The 16,834-nt window shown below is 39.7% G+C and overlaps 1 long non-coding RNA gene across 1 annotated transcript in view; it reads right to left on the minus strand.

Annotated features, from left to right (window-relative positions):
- Positions 1-15,096, minus strand: part of LOC147244873 (uncharacterized) — a 48,272-nt gene extending 33,176 nt beyond the window's left edge. The window contains exon 1 of the long non-coding RNA XR_015110167.1: positions 14,901-15,096. This is a non-coding gene — a long non-coding RNA (uncharacterized LOC147244873). The remainder of the gene's footprint in view (positions 1-14,900) is intronic.
- Between the last annotated feature and the right edge of the window lie 1,738 nt (positions 15,097-16,834).

The raw sequence follows: 16,834 nt of genomic DNA on the forward strand, positions 1-16,834 counted from the left end.
GGGGTGTTTCCCTTGATTAGCCCGACTCAGGGTGAAGCCCCTCTGCAAACGGCAGATTGAAGTTCATCACAGGGGTCTCAGCTGCCAGTATGTTGCAATGAATTGCTTGCTGTAAGAAGGTGTTGACAGGAGCAGCTGGACATCAGAGAGTGATGAAAAGAAAGGGAAATTCATGGAGAACCCAGACAGAACAGTCCACTGGGGAAAAGACAGGGAATTGGTCATCTAGTGGTGGAGAATAGAACTGCAGCCATTGTCGTCCAGCCCAGGGGTGTGTGTATGTATGTATGTATGTATGTATGTATGTGTGTGTGTGTGTGTGTGTGTGTGTGTGCACAAGTCATATTTGTTTACGTGCAGAGTCAAATAATCATGTGAATTCTTAATATTTTACTCCATGTTTTCTTTTTCTTTATGTCATCTCTCGGCAGGAGGAGCGCGCACCGTCTGGAATTCCTGCTAGAAAATGTTCGATACACACGTCAAACCTTGTTTAACATCCAAATGATAAATAATGACATGGGGCAGGCCTTTAACAGTGGCTGGCAGTGACTCCAGGACCCTCCACACACGTGTGTCTATTGTCTGTTAAGGGCTGCTCCTTAGCTCAGCAATGGTGACTAATGTTAGTGAAATAAGAAATGTGTGTTGTGATGAATAGAGATGGTGCCCTTAGGTGAGGACGGACTATATTGGTGTGATTCTACTATTCACTATATTAATGAACTGCCTTAAGGTGCAAATTAGCTTTTAATGGGTGTTACTTTACAAGCTTACCACACACAACGCCATTTCACTCAGTGTTCCTCCTGCACTTTTTAGAGGGGAAAGCTATTATAATTTGTGGTCTTTTTTTTTTGTAATGGTGAAATAAAAGAGAAATACTAGCAGCAAAGAAAAATGTGTGTGCATTTGGTTATGACACCGTGTTTGGACTCTGTTCCCTCGGCACTTGTAAAGTTACATTTTCGTCTTCCCTCCCCTACGAAGCCAAAACCTTATCACTTACTGCTCTTTAGCAGCAGGCAAGGGACTTTAAATGGCACTTATCAAACTAATTTCTTTGAATTTAAAGCCCCCCCCCCTTCCAGTCAAAATTAAGTCATTCTCCATGTTCCCACAGTTGAATGATTGAACTTGTAGAATGATGTATGTGCAGACAATGGAAGGCTTCTTTCATATCCATCGGTGAAAGTTTTGATTTCATCTGTGCTCAGTGAGTAGGATTTGTGACCTCACAAATATTCATCACAAGCTGCTGCTGGTGGAGAAATCATGAAGTAACAACGGTTGCTCCAGTCAGCTATCATTCCAATCAGTTGTTGGACTTAATCAAAACAATGTAGATACATTGCTCAAGACGTGCTCGTCACTTCATAATGCATCTCTATGTTTCTCTTGACAGGACTATTTTTTTCTCCATGTTGCATGACAATGTAGATATTTAAATGACACAATCACCATAGAAACAGATTCCTTTTTGCTGCGGGTGCATGCAGAGCACATGACACCAGCATGGATGCCTAAAAATCACAGTTAATGAGAACGGCATTCTAAGGGTGTTGATGTAGAAATCGCCATCAGTTGTCCGCACAAACAGCATCAGAAACATATAAGTGTTTTGTCAAGTGTTTGCTTTTTTTGGCATACATTAACACATATGTGGAGGGTCTTTAACAGAAACATTGCGAACACAAAACTGATTTTAAATGAGTGGTTAGAGAGAGAAGCTGCCTACCTAATATGGCCTCTTAGTCACACCAGCCACTTCATAATTAGCTGCCATCATCTCTGAACCCCAGAGAAGGAGGGACAGGCTAATGATTAATGATAGAAATGCCTGGAGACAACAAAAAAACAAAAAAAAAACAAAACAACAACATGTCATCCTGTGTCCCTGATGATGCTTCTGTGATTTTTACCCTCCTCGAAGTCAACAAAAGATTATTTATACACGTAGAAAAAGGGCAGATTTACTTGGGAAATTTCTGAAAGGAAATTAAGGATCGTAAATGGGACTGTTTCTCCAGAATCAGACATTGATGAGGGATTTTTGACACATATATCGGCTGATGGTGCAAAGCCCACAGGGAAATCTGAGGAGTCTGTCTGTACGTGAGGCTGTATTGCTTTTCCCCCCTCAATGCTTAACTCCTCCACTGAATCTCGGAGCACACTGCAAAATCAATTGCTTTATTGATCTATAACTAATTAGGCGAAGATAAATGGTTCAACTAAACAAATACAGGCTCTATAATGAGCCAATACAGTGCATGACATATTAATTGAGTTCTGCATAATATGGGGCTGCCCTCTTATTAGAGCTCATGTGGCGTTCAACAAGAGCCAGAGCGATGTGTCTGTACAGATGATGCTCCATCAACACTGGAAGAGAAAAATCAGTTTAGAACAATGGAATGGAAGATTCATGCACCAGTGCAGCAAGCAGGCTCCATGTTAAAGCAGCTTCTCGGTTGTGAGCAGTCACCAGCGATCAAAGGCTAATTAGTTTCAGCTGACACAGGGTCTGGCCCTGGGGTCAAAGATCAGGACTGATGTTATGGAGATGATGGTGGAAAGAGGGAGAGAGAGGGAGAGAGAGGGAGAGAGAGAGAGAGGGAGAGAGTTGAACCAAATCCTCATTAGGCAGAAATTGTTACTTTAAAGTCAAACCTTACACTAAAATTAACTGAACTAATTTCCTAGCTAGCAGGGTTTACCCCCCAAACGATTGGCTACATACCTTAAGGTAATGTCTATGTCCCTTAATGATGTCATTACATCCTTTCAAATAATGTTCATAAAAGATTAAATGTTTACAAAAAAATTAAAATGTTTGAACGGCCGACGATCAAACATTCTATAATTTGTTGCCTCGACAAACACTTTAAAAATGTTTTCAGAATGTTTTATCCTATTTTTAGGAGGGTTGATCTCAGAAAATAACAACAACATCAAATCAAAAACACTAACAGGACAATACGTGTATTATTCCTAATAAGTTTTAGAGCAAAAACATGCTGGCTGTATTACACAAAACGGCCACTTGGACTTCAAACCCTTTACTTAGTTGAAAGTGTTGGTTAGCAGTGAAGGGGCTGGGTTTTGTTGGATATGAATTTTTAAACTTTTTTTCCCAACTATTTTAAAGATCCCTCACATGGATTAAGCCACCTTTTCATGCCCCCTCATGAAGAACTTACATACATACATGCAAATATTTCTTATGTCTTCCACCAATGAATGTGACCACAGTGTTCTAGAATCAAACTATGCACATGCATCATTCAGCACAGTGACCCTCAAACATTAAAGTACAGGAACAGGAAGAAAACCATTTTTGGACTATAGAGGAACTTTAAAAGTGAGTGAATATTTAGAATTTCTCTGGATTTTGTAAAATTTGTTCCTTTATGTTTAGTGGAAAATTCAAAAGACAAAGATGGAACACTGAACTTGTGTATTTTCCCCCCAAAAGTCCATTAAAAGTCCACTAACACTTAGGTTTTTACATGTGGGGTTGATAGATAGGGGCTCCCTCTACAGGCCGACTGCTACGTCCAGCAGGCAGACAGCTCAGTCTCTTCTGACAACATGCTCCCTCCTAAAGCTTCATTTGTCATAGCAGATGTTCAAAACTATTTTCCCTGGAAGCCTAAAATCTGAAGAAGTAAATTAATATCCCCTCCCCTCCAGTTATAAGTCCCTCAGACTCAGTTCATAGCCTGCACTAAGTGCCCTTGTTGACTCAATTGGATTAGCGCTAATATGTAAACACAGGAGGTAAGAGGAGTAATCCTCTAATGAGAGCAGAAAAAGTGAAATAAATAAGTTGAAATGCCATGCCTCCCCTTTAAAGGAGGCATCTGTCAGGTGAGCCGGATATGTATAGATTGAGAGCAGGTATTAAATTTGGACCAGGGGATATTCCGAGGCAAACTGTTGTGACCGTTCAGTGACAGCGTAATTACTGGTTCGTAACTTAGTTGGATAATAGGAATGCAGCCTCCAGGGGATAAGACAAAGACCTGTTAATTATTAAAGCTTACATCAGCCAGGCACTAGAGAGTTGCAATTATTAATGTTGTTGTTCTTGTTTGTGCTTAAACACTACCTTCACTGTTAATTTGCTCATTAAGCAAAATGAGTGATTTTATTAGTCTTGATTTGGTTTGGGGTTTGTTAAACATACCAGGGCTCAGCTGTCCTTATTTACTGAGGGATAAACACTCCTGGCAGATGTGGACAGGTGATGGGATTTATTTCCACAGAAACATCCCAATGAGTCCTATTTTCTCCGATTAATTATTTTTTAAAAATTCCACAGATTTACTCTTTAGTCATACACAAAACTACGGTCTGGTGCACTTTACCAATTTCCTGTGGGAGAACTTTTTTTCTTTATTTTTAGATTTAATCACATAGTTTAATGTCACTTTCCCCACTGACAAAAAGTCACTCACAACTTAAACATAATATTGCACTGCGCTCAAAATTAAACACGTCTAATTAAGCAAATGCGGTACTCAGATTTTCCTCCCCGAAAATGGTTTCCTCGCTATAACGTAACGCCCTCTGGTAAAATGAAAACTCCGTTGCATACATTATTACAGCTCAAATAATGAGATGGTTATAGCACTGCAAACCACCAAGGTCAATCTGATATTATTCCTCAAACATTCCAGAATTTCTCTAATCAAGCAAATTAAAAAAAACAAAACATTCATGTTATGATTTCAACTTGTTTCTTTATGCTGTTCAAAGCAGCTCCTTAAACCCTGATTGAGGGTCTAAGCAAAGTAGATGATGCTCGTGCTAAACCCTTCGAGGCAAGTTCTGATCGGTGATTTGGGGATTATAAATCAAATTGGATTGATTGATTAAATGCTGTCTTAGATTTTCGCAAATTTCTCATGTCCACACTGTGGCTGCGTGTGAGAACTCCGCTTAGATCTGTCTGCTGAGCCTCTGAGTGAGGAGAGAAAATAATGAGTGTAAATGCTGGATGTCACAAGTGACTTGTATGACTTCAGTATTTCTGACCATTTCAGACATTTCCATTTATGGTCACGTATGTCTGTTGTTCCTCATTTGCTGAGCTGTTAAGGATACAAAAGCAAATGTACCTATTGTCCAATTTGGTACAAAACCAGATGAACAGTTTTTTTTTTTTTGGAAAAAAACACAAACGTAAAGCAAACAAGCAATTATATTTGTTCACTCTCACTTGTGGACTAAAACCATATGCAGCTTGAAAGGGTGTTCTTCTTCCTAATGGGCCCCGTGGGGACGAAGGGGTTAATTGATGCAGATGTTGATCGTTTTTACACATGATGCAGGGAGCATCTCCCCGGTGGCTCCTATTAGAGGCAGTTTTAATGAAGTGCTAAACAGAAGGCTTTCCTACAGAGCGGCCCGTCCTCAGGAAAACTCTGCAAAGAAAGCACTTCACAAGAAAACACGGTCCCCTCAGTGATTTTTACGACAAATAACTGAATCCGTTCTCCAATCGATGCTTATTTCTCGACTTATAGAAGCTGAAAGGACACAACATGAGAGAAAGTCAATCAGAGATGTTGCTTGCAGCGCGTGTGTGGGGTTGTCACCTAGCGAAAAACTCTCTAGGATTGAACCTCTTGACGGCATTTCTCCTGATAATTCTGCTATAACTTCACCAGTATGCTGTAGATGGTTTGGATTTTTTTTTTTTTTTTTATATTTCAAACGATTATTTTAAAGGATATTTTCTTTTTTATTATGAATCGATGGTTTCAAGTGTCAGAAATTACAATAATTGTATAGAGCCATGCAGAAAAATATATTTTCTGATATCGTGAGATTCAACTTGCTCTGATATCTTGATTGATTTGTGCCCATTCGGGAGATATAACTAGGCCCTTCAGTTTAATTAGTTCGTCGCCAAGAGTTATAACTTGTTCCCACAATTTGATCAACTTTTGGCTACAAAATAATAAGGTAACACGTTCTCACAGTTAAATCAGTTATTGGCCATGCCCTTTATCTTCTTCACTCAGTTATTTTGTGGCAACAACATATAACTTGTTCCCAAAATTTAATAACAACAAGATAAGAACATAACTTGTCCCACGCTTCAATTAACTTGTGGCCAAAAGATAGAACTGAACTATAAGTTGTATTTTCACTATAAGATATAACTTTCTGAAATGCAGCCATGAATTAATTAAATTGTGGGGAAAAGCTCTATACCATGGGCACAAATTTGCTCAATTGTGGGGAAAAATGATCTCGTGAAAACAAAAAAATTGTAAGAACAAAGTATATAACATGAGCACAAATGAATAAAATCTTTTGGCCATGTATTTGCCTCTCACTGTATGGCCTCAAATTATTGCTCTCTCTAAAGCCACTCCAGGGCTCTGCACAATAAAATAAAAGAGCAAAAAATTAGGATATGCGTATAGGCTATACTGAACTCTACATGAATTTATTTCCTAAACTATTTTCATCTCTAACATTGCAACAGGAAAAAAAAAATAATAACCACATAATATGTGCTAGTCAATGGAGGTTGGTTAAAGTGATGGTAATGTAATGGGGCTTCTCACGCAGCGTAACCAGCCCATAGTCACTAAATTCTGCTCATTAAAATGACAAACCCAAACACACAGTTACTCAGGCGTGATCTTCAGCTGTGTATGGCATCTGGCCCTGACGCACCTCCACCCCCAACTCCCCAGAGGATCACACACACATACCGCACGCACACACATACCGCACGCACGCACACACATACACACACACACACACACACACACACACACACACACACACACACACGTATACACAAGGATGAAATTTTAAAACAATCAACAATCCTTTCATTTCCAATTTAGTCACCTGCCACAGGCTCCCATTAGCGTTCACCATGATGTAGTATCAGAGGTTTATAAATAAGGACAGTGTCTCTGTCCCCCCTCACTCTGAAGGAGTTTTCTCCATTCTCCCCAGTCAGCTTTTCACTCCATACGTCAGCCTCTTCCATCCTGATTATCAGGAGACACCAATTTCAAAGAGACATCTTAATAGTGATGTCAACGTATTAATTAGAAGTGTTAATGAGCTAAAAGCAACCCAAATTAAATTAATGCAGCAATAGACAGAGAGCGAAATTAGCTTCAATTTCTGTAAATGATTCTGAAGTGTGCACAACATATCAGCCTGTCTGAACATTCCCATCCCCCAAAGCTAATCAAGAGCTACATTGCAATTAGCTGCTTAATTAAAGCAACACTCTGCTTGGAAAATCCGGCACAATTAAGTAATGGCTGTTATAGCATGAAGACAGACTGTATTTTTCTTCTGGAGGAAAAAATAGAAAACAACATATTCTATCCCTAATGGCCTGCAGGGGATTGCGCCAGCCAAGATGTGCCAAGATGGAGAGGTTTCTATCTCACGCTTCAGTGGGGATCTTTGCTCCAGCTGGAAGCCTTGTGAATCAATGACAGCGAGGCAGATCAAACTGCCGTGCCCAGGGTTGCTAAGACGTCTGAATTGGCACTGACTGAGGTGACTGTCTCCTAATCACCAGTTCTGTTTTAGCAACTCGATGGCTTCCAGTTGGACAGAGGAGCTCCAGACTATTGACACTTTGCACATATTCCAGCACTGGACCTGTTACTGATCCCTGTGGCTGTGGACACTGTTGTCCTTCAGTCCCTGCTGGCGTGGCTGGAATAAACCAGCAATGAAGAACAAACAGAGCCGGAGGAAAGTCCCTGCAACTATCAGATATCCATAATGAAAAAAAAAGCTAGTTCAGTGGAATATTATGGTCCAATATAGGCTGAAATTTAAACTGACATCGTATTGTTTGAAGGGGAACCCACGAAAGGAGCATGGTGACCCAACTGAAGTCATTTAGAAGAAAATATCGAGGTCTCACTGAATAATGCTTTAAAAGCAAGCATGCTGTATTTATTGGTCAGCCTGTCCCGCAGTATATTCATGAGTAAGTGGCGATGCCATCTAGTGGCCAGAGTAATTGTAACCACATCCATTATAAGTCAGGTAACGTCAGAAAAGTGGAGAAAAAAAAAAAACCTGTACATGGAAGTTGAGGGAGCGACAAATGGATAGACAGAGACTTCTTCCTGTTTCCATCAAACACTGTGCATTTGAACCAAAATTTTGATCTTTTCTCAAAACTATCAAAGGGCTTTCATCCCTAAACTAAAACACAACGTGCTAAAAATGTGTCATACCAGAGGGGCAGAGCAAACTACGAATGTAAATGTGTCGGTTTGAGGACTTTTTGCCTCACAAATATCTATTTTGCAGTTAAAATATTATATCTTAGTAAACATTCAACCTCAAACACGTCTCATTCAAGAGATCATCTTGGCACGAACGAGTTCTTACACACTGTCGGACTTTTTCAGTCCATGGCGTCCATTTGATGTCAGGACTAAGACATTACAAAAAGCCATCAGGCTTTGCTTCCCAGCAGTAAAACTAAAGTTAAAAAAAGGGTGTAAGAACTCATTCGTGCAGAAGATCATTTCATGATGACATCATTTAAAATCTATTTCAACTTGAGATTCAAACATTTCATTGAAGGCATTCATGAGGCTGTGGGTGTTAGCCGAGCTAATGCTAGAGCTCTTGTCCCTGCTAAAATTGTTGAGTGAAGGAATTTTGGAATCACGTTCAGATAACGCCACACACCTTCATTTTTTTACAGCATGCTATTTCGCTTTGAAAGAAGAACATTCTGGGAAGATACACAAATCTTGCTGCTGGAATTTTTTTTTTTAACAATTATTCAATGGGCATGGTACGACCCAAAAGCTAGCAGTGGTATTCTCAGAGCGCTTCTAGCTGGTTACCCCTGAATCAAAGTCTACTCCTGCCCCACAGCTGCTGGCAGAAAAATGTACTCAGTGCTGTTTCGTCAGTGTTGGAACAGCAGTTTTTTGAGTGACGAAAAAGTGTAACTTCTCAAAATCTTATTAAGTATTAACACATTTGACAAAAAGGCACAATACGGAGTTCAAGTGAGGAACCCCACTGCTACTCGGTTACTTTCTGTTTTAAAAGCGCCCGACTGAGTGGTGAGCTGTGATTAACAGCCTTTTCGGAGGTGGAGTCCAGGGACCGTGGTGTAAACACCATCCTTCAGCAGGTGTAGGCCACAGCAGAGCATATGCAGTCAGGTAACCAGGCTGCTTTGCTCTACAGAGACTCCATTGTGATGGTTTCCCTGGGCCTGCTTCTGCTGGGAGCCAGTGTCACTCACAAACACCATCTGCCCCAAAACAGATTTGCTTGCTAAGATTCCTTATCAGAGGGTCAAGGAGTGGTGCTTTCTCCTTCAAAAAAATAAAAAAAATAAAAAACACCTGCTGAAGACGTGATGAAGGTGTTTTGCACTTTGTTTGTTTCTCATTCCGTCTTTAGGAATCTTCAGTGTAAACATAAAACAGTAAAAAAGCACCGTGAGATGGCTCAGACCCTACAGAGCTCCGGGACACCTTTCCCTTTGCTATGGAGAGGAGAAAATACACCTGAAGTGTTTAAAGCTAAATTAGCTTTTCAAAGACAATAATTAGACTTCTCCCCTAAAGGTAAATTACCTGCTAACCAACTGAACTGTGTTCTAATTATAGGATCTTGCCCATGAGCCATCGCCAAGGATCCCTTTTTTCCTAGTAGGAGGATGTAAAACATATTCCAAAAAAAAATGTAAAAGTGGTAAAGCCTGGAAGAATACAGAGTGGAAACATGCTCCCATTTCTCCGTAACACAGAGCTGAAATACTGATGGATCACTTGGAAAACTGCAATAACCTTTAGAGGATTTAAACAAGATCATTTCATACAGCAAGCAGATGGCAGCTATCGTTGCTTATGTGCATTTTGACAGTGGAGGTTGACTGAGCAACACTGGATGGGTGACAACTAGGTACTTATCAGTGCTTTGCATATTTTGCAGTTGATGTCATGACACTGCAAATTGATTTGTAAGACTCACAGTCAGTAAAAGGATATTGAATATTTACTCTCACCATGTAATAAAACCTATCATGTCTGTGATGGGGAGGGTTTAGTTGGCCTTTAGGTCTAGGTAATTTCTCATTGTTCTGCTGGGTTGAGTGCCGAGCCTCCCGCAAGGCGGCACTGTGGCTGTGGATGGCTGCGGAGCCACACAGCGAAAGGGGCCACACATATGAATTCATCAGCCGTACTGATAGCCCGCCACTAATTAATATGTAAATTTAACATTGTTTGTTTGCTGCTGTGTCAAACTTTGATGTGACGCGCAGCTTCCAGGTTAAGAGATTTAGTTTAGATTGAGGGCTGGAGACCTGTCACGTATCCCAACCAGCCTGTAATCAAATATTTTATTTAAATACATCGACGACTACTCTTTCTCTCTACAGCTCAGAACCTGGGAGACAGGCTCATGATATTTTATTAAGCCAGAGTAATTGAGAATCCCATCAAAATATGTAATTAAACACTTAAGCATAATTATCCATCGCAGTAGGAACCGAATGAATTAATTAAAAAAACGTCAATATATCAATTTATTTGAATTCCTTTGTCCCTTTTCTACTTGTAATAATTAACATTTTAATTGCCTTAATTTGGGATGAGTAAAAGAAATTCACACTTTATTCGACACCAGCAATAAAGCCAGACGTTTGAGCTGGTGGTAATATGTTGAAAATGATGATGGATGTTAGCGACGTGCAGCTCATTGCAGCCAAGAGATGGGGGAAAAAAATAAAATAAAATAATCACTGAAAGTCGAGGATTGATTGGGTGTGCGTTCACTTCTGAGATTTTGTGTGTGCATCAGGTATTAGTCGTGTTGTGAGGACTTAAATCTGCTTTCCTGCAACACTTTCAGCAACAAAAAGGAAGTCCCCTTGACGTAAACAGTGCGATATTCGCATTTGTTTGAAGGGTTCAGGTCGTCAACATAACGTCCTCTGAAGCTGCAGAAACAAGCCTGTGTGTGTATATGCAAGTGTTTGCTTGCTTGCCTGCCTGAGTATATGTTCATTATCAGCAGGCTGCCTGGGTTTGATGCATACCTGGAGAGCAACTTAATATCCTCAGGCCACTACTACATGTCAGGCCACGAGAAAGATACACACACAAGACAGAGGAATATCTCTGGCCCCGGTGGAGCCATTTACCTTTCTCCAAGTAGGTTCAAGATATTAATTAAGATAAATCTACCTCAATTCACACATTCTGCCATCTGCCTATTTATCAGAATTATGTTAATCATTTCTGTAGGGCAAAAGAATTATTACCCATTTCGTGCGTAATTCATATTAACATTCAGAACTAAATGATTTTGCATTCTGTTCCATATGGACTCGTACACCATGACATCTTTTCAGCATGCAGTTGTAAAAATAAGAGACACATTCATAATACTCACACCACATGACACCGTTCTCCCTCTGCTACTCACACAAACAATATGGAAATGTATCTATTCTAATTGTACACAGGCTCTCAGGATTTATTCGTCATGATGCAAAACAATAATCTTAATGATCCTTTTTGTTTTTTTTGCAGGGGGGCAATAAATGAGCTAGTTAATTAAACTCTGAGGAGATAATTAAGACGGGATGGCTGCTTGATTCACTCCGGTCATTCTGCTATTATCTGGCCGACAGGTGGCACAGGCCGGCATCAGGTGACTGCTCAGCCAACAGAAAGCACCATATGACGATGTGGGTAAATTTCATAGCATCCCCTGGTGAAAGACCCTCCGGTGCACGCACACACACACACACACACACACACACACACACACACACACACACACACACACACACACATACACACACACGGCACATATACTCAGCTGGACTGTCTGTACAGAGTTGTTGCAGGGTGGAATCTGAAGCTGTGTGGATGCTGTTGGTACGTCCGGGTCAGAGTTGGAGGGCTTGAAGGAGAGTGCCGGGGCTAAAGAAGGGGCAGATCATACTCCTGCACAAGCCAAAGACTAATGAGGGTGAGGATGGGGCCAGGCGATGCTATGTGATTAAATTTAGATCTGGAGGGAGATCTTGACCCATGGTGGCCTACGTCTAAGTGACATTTACCCAAGAGAAACACACTGCAGCTGAGGCTTATTAACCTTTTAGAGATCTAAGCGCTGCCTCCTGTCTTAATTGGCAATCGGATTATTAAATAGATCAAATTCAGAGTGATTTGATCAAATGAGGTCTACAATGTGGGGAATATTCTTGAAAGGTCCAGTCTGCGTCGATGTGTTGAGGGGCTTAAAGTAAATTGCCAGGGAAAATTCTCAGTCAATTTATAGGTATACAACAAGCATGACTGGGAGTAAGTCATTGAGTTAACTGTGAATTTGTCAGTGGTGTAGAGCTCAAATCAGCTGCTAAGAAATAAAAGTCACAGCAAAAATCTGTGACAGGAAAAAAAAAAAAAAACTATAAAATGTGTTAACTACTTAAAACTGGACCCTCATCATTTGATGTGCAAATGTTTCATCCGACCTCCTGAGAAGTAATTCCTCACTTCTGAAGTGGAAATTTCTTGTATATTGTTCAAATTTTCTCTAATTAGTCAAAGTAAATAAAAGGCAGAATGAAAAGGTTTCCGTGGATGTTTTTATTCCTTACTGGCTTCTTCACATGTGCCGAGTCAGTTACGTAAGTCTGTGTAGCGTTGTGTTATATAATGGAGTGCAGACCTGTGACATTTTTCTCTTTCTGGTAAACCTTTATAAGTTTTATAAGCTGATTGTAATTTAATCTAAAGGTACTTGCATGCTATAATGCATTTTACTATTAGTTACATTTGACTATAGTTAATTTTAGCCAAAATCAGAAAAAGGGTGGTCAACAAACATTTTCGGTCTATTTTTGTCAGCAAAATTAACAATTAGTAAGACTTTGTTACACCCAAAGAAACTCTTTATACCCCAGGTAGAAATCCTTAATCCAGATTTGTTTTAGTCTGATTATTATTTGTTGACACAAGGTTCATTTACTCAGTGAGTTTAATGTAAACTAAGGAAGATAATGGGACTGAGTCAAATATAATTAGTACAACAGACATTGCCTGCAGCTCTCTCTAAAACTTCTGTCCGTCTTGTTGATGCCGATATTCATTCAGCACCAGACGGCCACTTTTATGGACTTCTTACAGTCAGTTAAGATGACCGACAAGCACTGGGAACATTAGTTCTGTGCCACAAGTCCCATACATCAACTGTCTTGTGACGAGTAAGGGAGGGGATCAACATATTCTAAATGAGCAGACATAATCCCACTGAATGTGGAGTTAAGCCATTTCATAATTAGCAGATTTTCTAATGTATGCCAGGCTTTAATGACCTTTGCAAATGAGAATGGTTGTTTGAATTTCCATCCTTCACATCGTTTTATCCCTGCCATATCTGCCTGATAGAATGAGTGCACCAGTTGATGATATGCATAAGCTTAATGAACAAGTGCACACACTTCTGAATGGAAACTGATGGGCTCAAGCCAGGGAGATTGGAAACGCATTTCCACACCTTGCATATTATCATCATCATGACCATAAGTGGTGCCCCTCTGACCCGTTAACAATGCATTTTAAGCCTTTTCCTTCAATTAGGTACACTTCTCACTCAGACTTCTCTCATTAAATCGATATTATCACACTATAGCTTTAAAACGTACATACTAGACCTGTATAGCATTGAAGCCTTTTGAATATAGAAAATAATGGCATTATATTTTTGTTATTAATTCAGGAGTGCAGATGACTAAGAGAGGATTGTCTCTGTGGTCAGATTCAAGTTGTAATACAGTATTCCTGTGTATCAAACACGAATCTGACACCACAAAGCTGATCTGACCTACAAGCTCTCATATAAGCAGAATTCAGAGGAAGAACACAAATTAAAGTCGTAATTTAATTACATTTTTCAAGCCTTGCTTGGTACCATCATGTGACCTACATGTTATGTGATTGCCGCAGTGATTAAGATGGTTTTATGAGTTAACCCAACAAATCTGAGCAATGCCTACCTCTGTCCAGGTCATGTGACCCGGCTTTGCCTGCCTGTGTGTGAGCTACATATCTCAAAATGGTAGGGATGGATTTTGTTTAGATGAAGGAACTGAAATTGTAGAACAATCAGTTTGGTTTTGGAATTGATCCAGATTAAATAATGTAATATCTCTTAATTAGTTTAGTTTGGTTTAATTTATTAAGATTATTTTGAATATGTAAAAATATAAACAATAAACAAACATCCTGTTTTACTTTATAAAGGACTTTTGATGCATTGCTTAGTCAGTGCTTGGGTTTCAAATAAATGTTTTATTTAAATCTGAGAAAGTGTAGTCTATAAACACATAGCATGTAGACACACATGTGGTCTCTTGTACAGGACCAGTCTTGTGATTCAACGCAAATGTCCACCTACCAAAGTCTCTGGGAGTTCTGAGCGCCACAGGGTGGACACTCTCACCGCCATCCAGGCAACTAACAAACAATAGTCATTTTAAATAAATGACCAAAATCAATGTCCCACATCAGCTAGCTTGATATTTAGAACCTTTTTGCAAACGCATCAACAGTCTTTGAGGGAATTTTCTTTGGTGACTCAACTCGGTCATCCCATAACGTCTAAGTTGCTAGCCGGACAGTGTTTCCAGGTACACAACATCTGCACGTCAGCCAAGTGCTCCCATAAAGATTTTGGATTGGTTCTGCAAAACAGATTTTCTTTTCAAAATCTCAGACCATTTCAAGCCACTGCAAGCGATATTATCGCAGTTACTGTGTCTACTAAGGCGTCACCACAGGAAATTAACTTCTGTTATTCGTTATTGCTTCATTTTTCAATGAAATAACTGATATACTTACAGTATAAGGCACCCGAAGCTGGTCGCTGTGCTGTTCTCAGTCCGCTCCCGAGTGAATGAATCCCTCTAAGAAGCTTTATTTTCCAGCCTGAGACTTCAGTCCTTGCACATTATGAATCCACAATCATTGTGATTGTTCTTTGAAAGTTTTAATCCTTTTTTTTTGCGCTGAAAATGCTCGCGCACCGCTCCGTTCGTTGTTGACGCCGCCATAATTCATCACATGACCCTGTCCACCAATAAGAGCTGTTACAGGAAGTTGAAGTAAGAGAAAGGGGTCCTGGGTAAAGGAGTTAGGTTAGCAAGCAGAAACACTGTATCGAGCACTTAAATGTTACCACAACATGAATATATGCATAGAAATACAACATATATAAATACATATACACTGATAAAAAAGAAATAAAATGTTAATGTGCTTAAAAATACATTTTGTTTGTCTTTCAAGTTGAATGAAGGAAATTTAAAGGATTTATTCTTTAATGGCTTGTCATACTTCTGTACTTATGTTGGTAAGAGTATTAAAAAAGTAGTGTACTCTGAAATGTATTACTCCTCACAGAGATTAATACTGTAAAGTAACTTATTTCTTTCAAAGGATTATGTTCTACATTACGTTTGGGAGGCAACTTGCCAAAAACTGGTGGTAACGTCTACACCGGCAGCCACTGAAACTGCAAAAAGAAGTCCTAGCTAGGTTAAACTGAACAAAGATGAAATATTAATTGCATGTAAGACATTAAAAAAATGGACCGATAAATTTGTTGTGATCAGCAAGGAGGGACATCAATCCTAACCCTCAATGATCCCTTTTAGGATGTGTAACAGCGAAACAAAATACCAATACTGATGTATTTAACAAAGTCACATTACGAACTCATACGCCTGGCAGGAAAACACACGGTGGGCTCTGCTAAAAGCCTCCAACATTCATAGTGGCTTTAATGCTATCATGCCCTAATCTATCTGGGATTTCACGTGTGTTAACACAGCTACGAATGCAGACAGCAAACACTTCTACAGTACTACATAAATGTCTCAGTATATTAACTTGACAATAAATAACCTATTCAATTCCAGGGATTTGCATGAGAAACGTGAGCATTAGCGAACACAGACAAGTCTTCTGGCTGTCTGCTGAGGGGAAGGATGGCTTCAAACATGATCCTTTGTCAGACGGGATGCGAGACACAGACACACAAGCCTCTCGGTTTTGGCAGATCTGGGCTCACAATGCCATAGATTAGTAACAGCCTGACCACAGAGCTGAAATAAGCTAATTGCTTAATTAGCTGACCCAATTCTGTAAGCTTCTTTTAGCATATTAACAAGAGCTATGTAACAAATAGTTGTGCATCACAGAGGCGTGTTTGTTTATGGAATTACAATAATGAGGATCAAATACAAATACGCACGGTCAATGAGTGAGGCTGAGGTGCAGTTTATTCATCTAAAACTTAATTCAGCTATTGTTCCATGCACATGCAAAGGATCCTGGTGGCCTTTTGTAACTGACACCAATTCTGCTCTCCTGTGTTTATGTGTTGTTCCCCCCTTATTTTTGTTTTTATTTTGTTAAACAATTAAGCTGCTTCAGGGAATAGCTGACCGCCCTTTCAATATTTCCGGACATTTGAGCAACGTGGGACAAACGAGAAACGGAAGGGGGAGGGAAAAAAAATCGTATTAGATTGAATGATGATTGAAATTGATTAATTTACATTTTCTGCATGCATACTTTACATACATGATCTTTGCTCAGCACGGAGAGTTCTGGGCAAAAGAGTACTATTTGTATGAGATGAACTCATCTATATGCTAATTCATTGGCATCTAGACCTGCTTCATTTCTTCCATACAGGACTGTTTACCTATTAGCTCTTATAGATGCAAAGGGAATTGGAATATTAAAAACCAAAAAGCGAAGGAATACAG

This window comes from Aulostomus chinensis, chromosome 18 (assembly GCF_037954235.1).
Source record: "Aulostomus chinensis isolate RoL2024-O1b breed Wild chromosome 18, RoL_Achi_v1.0, whole genome shotgun sequence".
NCBI classification, from domain to species: Eukaryota; Metazoa; Chordata; class Actinopteri; order Syngnathiformes; family Aulostomidae; genus Aulostomus; species Aulostomus chinensis.